Source organism: Symsagittifera roscoffensis, chromosome 7 (assembly GCF_963678635.1).
Source record: "Symsagittifera roscoffensis chromosome 7, txSymRosc1.1, whole genome shotgun sequence".
Lineage (NCBI taxonomy): Eukaryota > Metazoa > Xenacoelomorpha > Acoela > Convolutidae > Symsagittifera > Symsagittifera roscoffensis.
This window is the reverse complement of record NC_087068.1, coordinates 7,686,686-7,698,210: the sequence shown is the minus strand read 5'-3', so window position 1 is coordinate 7,698,210 and position 11,525 is coordinate 7,686,686.

Genomic DNA, 11,525 nt, shown 5'->3' with positions numbered 1-11,525 from the left:
TTACACGAATGATAAAACACACGAATCAGTCTTGTTTGAAGAAGCTTTATATACTCATTTGGAAACGAGTCGTCGCTAACTTACATAAGTTACTGCAATATTAAAAGAAGGAAGTTATTTTTCCGACTTTCGTAACAAAAGTAACGGAATATTTGTGCTCGGGGTGGTTTTTTTTCTTCAGACAAGTTTCGACCATTTTTGACGGAATATTTTTTTATCATTCAAAAGGTGTTGTTGTCCTGAGGTTAAATTTGAAACGATATTTCACCTGTGATCATTTTTTGTAAAGTTATGGGGGTTTAAAGATTACCATTTTGGCCAATTCGGGACAAATAACGAGCGCTATTAATGAGTAAGCGGAGATTTAATCGTCTTAGAAATCGTTCCAAATTGGTTGAAGGAAGCGTATTTGCCATAAATTATTTGTTACTAGGAGCGAAATCTCTCACTTTGTGCTTTATATGGCGTATTGGGGGATGATTTCACAAAAAAAATTCAAAAAAAATTCATTTTATTTTATTACATTTTTTTTCATGCTATTACTGCTCCATAGACATTAAAAGGTAGTCGGAACATTCAGAGCTTCGCCCTGATACGAGTAGTATTGTTTTTGTTTGTCCCGGGTGATGTTTGTCCTGCGCAGCATATATTGATAGAACTAAAACAACAAAAACCGGAACCGTAAAAGAACTTACAAATTACAAAATATCTTTCAATTATAGTTAAAATTATTTGAATCGAAAATTAAGAAATCCAAGCTTTGGAATGGAACTGCTTGAAAGCGTACCAGATAAAATAAATTGCACTTAGAAAACTCAATAAATTGCCCTTATAAAATAAATTGCACTTAGATAAAATAAATTGCACTTAGAACACTAATAAATTGCACTTAGAAATGGTACTTAAAAAATAAATTGCACTTAGCAAAATTGAATGTGTCAGCAGAATTTGAAACGTTGTTTACGGGCAAAAAAGTAGAGTTCTCGATTACACTTCACTTGCTCTCTTAAATAAAAAAAACAGTAACGGCCTTAAATAAAAATTTAATTTTTTTTTCAGAGTTGTCTCTTTTTACAATGATGCCAGGAAACGGTGAAGGGATCTTTTAAAACCAATTTTGAACAGTTCAATGATTAGTTTTACGCTCTAAACTTTCACCCCACTTGCTCGAAATTAGACTACAAAGCTAAACTTTGAAACCAATTTTTCTCGACAGATAAAATTTTTCTGAAACCTTCGTTGGACTTTAATAGAATCATCACAAAAAGGAGTTTGATAAAACATATCACTCGACCCCATCAGAAAAACAAAACATGGAAATAAAACACACACGGATATAAAATTCCTTTCCACGTAGTGGTAGAAAAAGTATTAAAATGTAAAACATAGACATACAAAGTTACTTCGCATTTCGCGGTCATAACCAATAACTTTTGTTCCTTTTGCGATACAACTTAAACATTAAGAAACTTGAGTCAAAAAAATTTGAATGTTGAAAAAAGCTAGGTTTTCGTATATCTAGATAAAAAGCAACTATGAGTTCAGCTAAAGCTAGAGGTATTAGTTTGATATTGAATGAATTTGCTATACTGATGCGGCCCGAAAAATGAGACTTCAAAAAGTGGACTTCCCCCACTAAAAAAAGTGAGAAGAGTAAAAAATTTTGAGCTAAGCAATTTTCTCACGATCACATTTTCCTTACAAAAAAGTAAGAAGTTTCACTGCTAAAAAAAGTGAGAAAAAAATTGAGATAAAAAAATTTCCCACGATCACATTTTCCTCACAAAAAAATTGATGAGCCGCCGCTTCTGCGGGAAATATTATCGCAACCGGTTCTTTCGGTTGAACTTTTTATCTCAGATTTGATTTTGTAAATTTTAAGAAAATTCAAAAAATTCTTAAAAGCAGCCAATTTTTCTAGAAAAACGACCAACAAGATTTACAAAATCCATGACATTTTCCTGAAAAGAGCAAGTTGCGGCCGTGTAAGCAGAGAAGATTCCCAAAACCGGGTTTCTCGATTGAACACAACCTGAGAATTGGCACGGTAATTTCTGCGTCAAAAAGTTTGCAAAAAACTGTCGAAGTTTCAAAACTTCGAACTGTTTGAACGTCAAAACTTTGTTCTTAACCAAACTGGGCATAGTCAGATATAAAAAAAAAACCAATAATATCAGATTTGGCAGGATAGTTAGCGAAAAAAGTCAAAGAAACGGTCAACTAATCAAAAATTTGACATTTCCGAGACCCATAGCTTTTTATGTAAAAAAATTAGGGCGTAGCCGCCAATGCAGAAGAGATTCACTCAATCTGTAATTCCGATAGAACCCAAAATCTCAGATTTGGGAGGGTAGTTCTCGAGAAAAGCCAAAAACTTTTTTTTTAATTTTGACTTTGCCGAAACCTTTAATCAAAAATTTTGACATTTCCGACTGCCATTTTTTTGGTGTCAGAAATATTTGGGATTAGTCGCATGATCGAATGAGCTTCCCACAACCCGGTCTTTGAATTGAACCCAAAATCTCGAATATAGAAGGGTATTTTCAGAGAATATTCAAAAAGTTTAAAAACGGTCAAAGATCAAAAATTTGATTATTCCAAGGGCTATATCTTTATTCTTAAGAAAATTTGGGCGTCCACACACAGAGGAGTAGGCGGTCTTTCAATTGACACCGCTTTTTGAAAATCAGTACAAGTTTCTGAGAAAATAATAAATTTTCTAATAAATTTGGAAATAATTTTCCATGATGAAAAAATTCAACAAACCGATTGGTTAACATTCAACCAACATGAAAAGTGCGCAGGGGAGTGTTCAAGTTGTGTTTCTCTTAAAACGCCTCAAAGTTAGACCAATAAACCGATAAAAATAGGCCGAAGTCACTTAGGCCGAGGACTTTTTTTAAACGTAACAAAAAAAGAAGGAAATACGAAGTCAAGGTAAGTAAAATTATTAATTGTAAGAGTAAATCAATCTAAAAACAAAACTAGAAAAAATGCCCGCAGCAGAAAAAAGCGACTTCAAGATGTGCCAACTAAGCCGACCACAGATAAGCAGACAAATAATTGGCCCACTGTCCAAATAATAGTCCGTTTGAAAAAAAAAAACAGGTCAGTTTCAAACCCAGAATCTTTGCCATCCCGGGCATATTCGTTACCTCCTGGCTAAGTTGGCCAGAAACGCATAGAAATTTGAATTCGTTATGAACCCAGATACAAGTGATTCTGTTAAAAAAGTTGTTAACCCGAAAAAGTCTATTCCAGTTTAAAAACGCTGGCTATTCGCAAGCGTAAAGAGAAATAAAAAAAAATCAAAAAGAAGCCTATAAAAAATTAAAATTTTGCTGTGGCGTAATCGATTCTACGACCAGATTTTAAAACACCTGTCCTCGCATCTGCGCCACAGGCTCTTGAGAATTAACAAACACTGGTCGCAAATAAGGCAGCTGTATATCCATTGCCAATGCGACGCAGCAAAATAGGCACCTAATAAAAATAGACAGAATTTTGCATATAACAAGTTGGAATATAAACAACTGAAGGCATCGACACTAACTTTTCTTGTTAAATAATGGAAAGCATAAAACCACATTTTATATAAATTATGCACTTGAAAACGAGTTTTCATTATTGTACTGATGTTTGAAACAAATAGCTTTTTTCCAACTCAATTGATGACTTGGAAATGCATCAATTGTGTTAACTTACTACTAACCGAATGTTAAAGGACATGCTATCAAAAAGCCGTAAATGTGCTGCCAAAAGTGGCACGAATGTTTGCGACTTAGACTGGTAAAAAAAAAGAATATTCGTACTATTACACTACCCTGGCTAGTGCATTTAGCGGAATTGTAACAATAAATAATTAAACACTCTTGACCCAAAATCGGTGTGAAGAGCTAATTAAATGGTTAACTTTGATAATATTCATACAAGTATAATTAGAAACTTCGATTAAATTAGCTGCAAAGTTGAAGCTTTTTTAAATATACGAATTGGAAAAAATCTATGAAGATGTCAAGTAAACTAAGGCTTCTTTCTTATTTTTGACTTTTCAAGTTTGATACTTATTTCTTTGTCAGCGAGCAGAACATTCGGTTCCGCTTAAGTGGGGAAAATTGAAATAGTTGAGAATCTCTCTTCGAAATCTCTTTCCCTGAGGGGTTAAACATAAATTTTCAAGCTTTTTTTTTATTGAATTTGGCTCATACCTAAATAGTTCAATTTCAATTTTATCTGCTATTCCAAATTTCTGAATTAATCGTGAATGACGCCAACAGGCCGCAAGTGTTGATGAGCTTCCGAGAAAATTTATTTTCTAAAATTTCTGAAATCGAAACTTTTAAATACAGCTTAATCACTTCGAGAAAAATTGGTTAAAAAAGCGTTTTTTTTAAATTCCATACAAAAATCTGAAAAAAAAACGAATGGAAAGCCATGCTGTATTTTTTGCACTCTCTTGGAAAACCTATTTTCCACCTCAAATTTTTATAAAAATTTACGGCATTTGAAGGAAACTTAAGAAGAAAGTTGGCAAATATTTAAAATTGTGCCGACACAAATTTCGCAATTTTTTTCCTGAAAATGAAAAAAGCAACTACATGATCAAAATAATTGGAAATTCACTCCCGTCAAAAACAAAACCAAGAAAAAATTTCGAGATGGCATTCTGATGATTGCCTGATTAGATTTTTAAACGATGTAGCATAGAAACCGTCTTTCTAAACAGGTATCATAAAACGAGTGACAAAACCATGTGTGACATTTTTAATGCGACAGCTTGTCTCAATTCATTTTGGAACGTTTTTATTGAGCAAGATAAGTCTCCGCGCATAAAAAAATTGTATCAGATTTTCGAGATTCGTAATTAAGCACTTCACAGTTCGCAGAACTTAGTTCAGAGCATGACCAAATTGATAATTTTGAAAATTGGAAATTGTTTAAATCTTTTTACATTTGAACTCAATATTTTCAGCTGGGAGTCGATAACTTCAATGGGGTGTACAAAATTTTTGCAAAAAACGGATTAAAAAAACCACCACAAGCATAAATATTCCGCATTTCTTCGATAGTCGGAATAACACGAATATACGTTGATATTTGAAAGTATATGACATAGAAAAAACAATCTGAGGAAAATCGAAGGGCTGAGCAAAATTTTAGAACAGTATTCTTGTTCCATTAGTAATTGTTCCAACTTTGGCAGAAAGTGACGGAATATTTTTGATCAATTTCTTCACCCCACTTTCGACTTTTCAACGAACTACTTTTAAAACAAAAGACATTATATCATCCAAAAGACATTGATGTTCAGCTCTCTAACTTTGTCTACGACATTTGAACTTTATTCTTTGCCGAAGCTAATTTTGCCACATTTTCGACATGAATATGCCGCCAAATTAGTAAATTGAAAGACTCAAAACTCAAAAATCAAAAAGAAATCATTTAAAAAGAAACAACTAAACTACTATTTGAAATTGGAATCTTAATCACCCAAAAAGTATTGCCATTTTCATTGGCGCCCAATAGTTTTTAAAACAAAGAAACCGAAACCAAGGTTTTTTTTGTTTGAAAAATCAACGAACCCATCCTTATACTAACCAATCATATTGTTTACTTTTTTTCTTTTTTTTGGATTGTAAGTTCCAAAAAAAAAACTCAAAATCATTTTTTTTGTTACAATACAATTGCGAGGGTTCCATGTAATCAAAGGAATTAAATATTGGCCATTTTACATTTTTGTCTGACACGTCAAAACGTGAATTAAGTTTAGGACACAAAGTCAATTAAAAATGAATTCAACCTATGATGCTGTTTTTAAAGTCATAGAAACAGACATAGAAATTTTAGCAAAAGCAATTAACCAAGCCATAAGCGATTCCGACGAAGTACAGATCATAAACGATTTCTGAACGGAATTGAAGAGCTTGCTTGACGATGCCAATAACGAAGCAGTCAAGATAATACGCACCGGAACGGACCAGCAAGACTCAATCATTGAACGATTGAAAACTTTGAAAGTTTTGTACCGAACGATCCAACTACGATCAAAACGATACGAGCGTACCCTCAACAACACTGCCACGTCTTCTTTAAACTCATCACGAGTAGCCAGCAACGTCTCGACGCCTTCAATAATACGACAAGCCTTGGAAAATCTTCCCCTTCGACGCCAAACGGAAAGTTTAACCCGTAGTACCACTACACAAAACGTCACCATGGACCAGGACACCCCGGACGATTTGCCACAATTTTCACGATTGCCAGCAATCTTAAACGCTACTTCAAACCACAGATCAAATTCCGCCCAGGACAATTCAGGACTCCTACTTCGCCCGGGATCTAACAGCGACGCCAATACCTTGGATCATCGCATTCATCAACAACAAACAGAAACTCTTGGAACTCAAACTGCCCATGGAACTCACCTCCATCCTCAGTCAAACCTCTCATTGCAGCAGCCGAACGCCGACTTGTCACAAAGTTCAAACCTTCAGCCGAATCACCCAAAAAGTATTGCCATTGTCAAACTTAAAATACCTTTCAACTGCGATCAATTGTGGTACCGAAAACATTGGTGTTTGAAAGTTGCTAATTTTGGACAAATAATCCGCATTTAATTTCGCGCTATTAACACTTTAGCTGATATTTATTGTTTCGACTAGTTTTGTTGAAAATGACGAAATATTTGTGCTCGGAGTGGTTTTTGCTGCAGACTAATTTCGACTTTTTAACACAGAGTTGAGGCGGAGCTTTGCATTTCTTGCGATACCACAAAAAAAGCATTACAAGCAAGCATACAGGAAAGGAAGCAACTAAATACAAAGATAACGCAAAATCTTTCAAGAAAACTTAAGTAAACTTCAAAATGTTGTCTGTAATGATGTTCTAATTTCGGAAAACAAGTCCAGAAACACATTCGACGTTTAATGAAAACAAAAAACCAATTGTTAAGGAAAAAAATAACAATTAAAAAACGATTGTTGTCGTGAACAACTTTAAACTATAACTTGTATTCTGAGATTTTTAACTTTTGTACGATCCGGAGGAAACCATACAAATTATGGCTCCATCGAACGACCCAAAATTAGGATAGTAAGCCAATAAAATATAAGCATAAATCAGTCAGACCGAAAAACTTTTTGAGTAAAAAAAATTAAAAAGGGAAAATATACGAAGTCAAGGGTAGAAGAACTACAAACTGCAGGAAAAAAACAAAAGTATAAAACATGACTACAATGAAAAATGCATACAGCAAAAAAAAATCTAAGATGTGGCAACTAAGTCGACAAAACATAAGCAGACTAAAACATTCCTGTTAAAAACAGGTCCTGGTCAGATTCGAATCCATCCAAGGCGTATTCGTTGCCGTCCCAGGCGTGTTCGTTATTTTCCAGACCAAAAACGCCGGAGATGCTTGGAAACTTGAATTCATTATGAACCAAGAAACCAAGTGATTCAAATTATTCTGTTAAACAAGTTGTTGACCCGAAAGAAGTCTATACTCCTATATGATAACGCTTGCTAATCTCAAGCGTAACTAGCCATTTTTCGCGGATTTTTTAGGTTACCTGAAAATTGTTGTCTTGAGCTCAAATATATACCGATATTTCACAACATGAGATCATTTTTCCCAGAGTTAGGGGACTTCGAAGAATAGTTGTGCTCCAGGTGGTTTTTTTCCAAGCATATATCAAATCTTTAACTAGGAGTTTTTTTCTTAACTTCTAAGGTTCTTAAGATTGCCGATTGGGTCAAATTGGGACAATTAACGCACTATATATTTCGTTCTATAAACGCCTAAGCGGAGATTTAATCCGAGTTGAAAATTATTCCAAATTGAATTGAAGCTCGCTATTCATTCTATTTAATACTTTGATACATGTGAAATATATCATTTTGTTCTTTACATAGCTTGTGCCTGGACGAATTTTTTAAAAACTTCAATTTTTTAGTCTTGAAATTTTTTACACAGAGGCGAAGACGAAAAAAAAATGTTTAGAAAAAGGTGAACCAAAATTTTTGTATATGTCGATGAAGGAGACCTAGGGCTCAGCTAAAGCTCGCGTTGCGTACTTGATATTTTTTCAGTTTGTTAAACTGATGCGGGACCAAATGCGTATTTTCAAAAATTGGACTTTGCCCCAAAACCTAACTTGTTGCTCTACTAAAATAAGTGAGAAGAGTGAAAATTTATGAGATCTTAGAATTTTCCAAAAGATCTAACCTTTTTCTTGCAAGAAAATTAGGAGTAGATGGTTCTGAAGGAAAAATTCGTGCAACCGCTTCTTTCATTTGACATTGTCATCTGAGATTTGAAGGGGAGTTTTTTAAGAAAATTCAAAAAGTTTCTGAAAAAAGGTCAAATCGATAGGTTTTTTCTGCTAAAAGCAGGTCGTTGCCTGGTAAAGTAGAGAAGATTCCCAAAATCGGGTTTCTCGATTGAACACTTAACCTCAGAATTGGCACGGTAATGTCGAGTAGAGTAAACAAACTTCCAAAAACGCTCCAACTTTCAAAACTTTCAACGCTCCAAGAAAAAAAAAATGGGTCGTAGAAAATTACAAAGGCAAGCTTCCAACAACCTGCTGGGTCGAATAAGCCTATGATATCAGATTTGGCAGGATAGATATCGTCGAAAAAACGGTCATTAAATAAAAAAAATGACATTTTCGGGAATCATAGCTTTTTGTTCAAAAAAATTGGGCATAGCCGCTTATGCTGAACAGATTTAACCAATCTGTTGTTTCAATTAAACCAAAAACCTAAGTTTGGCAGGGTAGTTCAAGAAAAAAGCTTAAAAATTCAAAATACGGTAAAAAATCAAAACTTTGAATTTTTCGAACTCACAATTTTTTGTGTCAAAAATATTGAGCGTAGTCTTTTATGCAAAGGAACTTCCCACAACCCATTCTTTGGATTGGACCCAAAATCTCAGATATGAGAGAGTGCGTTTTGGTTAAGTTAATAAAATTCAGAAAAATAACATTAAAAAAAAAGATTTTTTCGAGGACGATAACTTTTTGTGTGAAAAAAAATGTCAGTGGCCGCTAATACAGGTCAGCTAACCACTACCCGTTATCTCCTTTGAACCCACAACATCAGGTTTGTGAGGTTAGTTTTTCAGAAAAAATTGAAAAAGATTTTAAAAAAACTGTGAAAAAAAATTTAAAATTTGACTCCTCCGAGGGCCATGATTTTGTGAAAAAAAAAATTTCGGCATAACTTTTATGGAGGGGAACTTTTTCAATTCGGTCTAATCGTTGAAACCATATCTGAGATTTGGTAGGTTAGCTTTTGAGAAACAGACCTTCCCTCCCTCCCCTCCCCCACCCCACAGACCTTTTCGAAGACTGTAGACAAAAAGGAAAGCAGGAAGAGACCAGGGGAGTATGCAGTCAGTCTTTAAAGAAAACGGAGTCTAGAAAAATTAAAACAAAACCCATGCACTTTCATAATACCTGTTTTTATCAAACAGGAATTCTGGGCAAACATGCCAAGCAAGATATTTGAAATTCAAATTAGCAACTGAATAAAACTCGAAACAAGAGGAAACAAAGCCGACAAATCTTTGATCAGGCACCAGTTGAACCAAAAAAACTTATTATAAAAAAAACTTTAAGAAGTTTCAAGTCCTGAAACTACCCTGTATTAACTAGTACCCAGCCAGTAGTTAAATTCAAATTTTCATAAAATTGGGCATTACAGCTGAAGAGCATGTCTGGTGAAGAGCATGTCAAGTGATTCAACTGATTTTGTTAAACTAGTTGTTAACCCGAAAAAAAGTCTACACTCAGATTTGATAACGCTTGCTAATCGCTAGCGGTAAGACTTTCTGGTTTAGAAAATTTTTTGAAGAAACATCGACACGCGAGAAGCCTGTTAAGAATACTACGAAAAAGGGGGAAACCACAAACACGACCTAAATAAGTGTCTTCAGGTCGTTTTTTTGCTACTAAGAATCACGCGCACTGGCTTTCTCGCGCACATAATTGACTCAATAACTTGACTAGATATTGAAAAGGGGTTTATAAAACCTAGACAACTTCCACAGTATAAAAAACAATCTCGAGTCTGAGTCTCTTGCGCTCAAACTGCTTCATTCCACCTCATATTTCTTAGGTTTCAGCAGAAAAAGTGGAGCTTGAAAAGACAAGTGAACAAAATTTAACTACGGAACAGATTAGAATAAATCTTAACAAAAGAGGAGGAGGGCTGAGCTAAGTTAGGTAAAAGAAAACAGGCGCAGAGAAGCACTGATGTATGCGGGAATCAGAAAGGATTGAGAGATGAAAATGAGCGAGAAAGAGTTTTTATAATCTGAGACAGTCACAGCGAAATGGTAAGTGGGAGAGCAATAAATTGAACCGAGTCACATACCTCCCTTAAAAATGAAAAAAATAAAGCAGCGGGGTTAACCAAACTTCTTTGAACACTCGCTTTTAACGTCTGCATTGTTCAAAAGTTAGGCTTATGATTTAAGATCAGTACGTTTCGAGTGATATTATAAGAATAATAAAATTTTTGGGACAACAATTTTTGAACTTTTTATGCAATTTACTCTTTCATTACACCTTAGCAACCTTATGTTTTAAATACCTTTGTTAACCTTTCTAAGTCTTAACAAGCTACTTCCGTTAATACTATTTTGTTGTCATGGCAAGATGCCCTGTTCAGCCGTGTTTGGTCACCCTCAGTGTAAAAGGGACAGCTATTGCATGGTGAGAAGAGGTGAGAGGAAAATGGATAGGAGGACAGGGTTACTACAGCAGGTTTATTTAAGTAACAAAAGCGACTAGTAAGCTAACACAAGGAGTAAAACAAGAAATAGTACAAGTACAAGGTACTACATCATATCAATATTTATTGAGATGACCATACATTGTTTATTGTCCGTCATCTCTTCATCTCTACCACCTGCAGGGCTTTCTTGGGCGTGGGGTGGGTTGGGGACAGGGGGAGTGCGATACCAATTCACGACCCTCGAATTAACAGCCGCGCACCGTACCCATTCGCTATGGCCTTGCATAAACGGTTTAAATTCGGCGGACCAATTTAGAAAAATGAATTTCAAACTATTCAAACCACGCAAGGGTCATAATTTAGACATTATTTTAAGGGTCAAGTTTCAGACGCCAGTGATTTCGTCCTATGCCCACTCGGCCAATTTCAATACCGATTTATTCAATTACAATGCTACAATTTGAATCGGAGTAGTTCACTCTTTTTAAAACACAAAATGGTCCGATGTTCTCATCTATTGCCGACTTAAAAGGCAGCCAGAAAACGTATGATTAAAAGGAAGCCAGAAAACTTATGACTATCTACTTTGCCAGAACAGGAACTCCTAATTTAATAATACAATCACCAGTTTTATATGGTCATCTCGCATCACAGACAATCAACATCCTCATTATTTCAATTCAATTTTCGCGTTTTCTACAAGATGCACGACGATGAATTTAATTTGTTTTGTACGAAGTAAAAGAAAAAATCGACTGTTTCATATGTATGAAATCGAACCACTA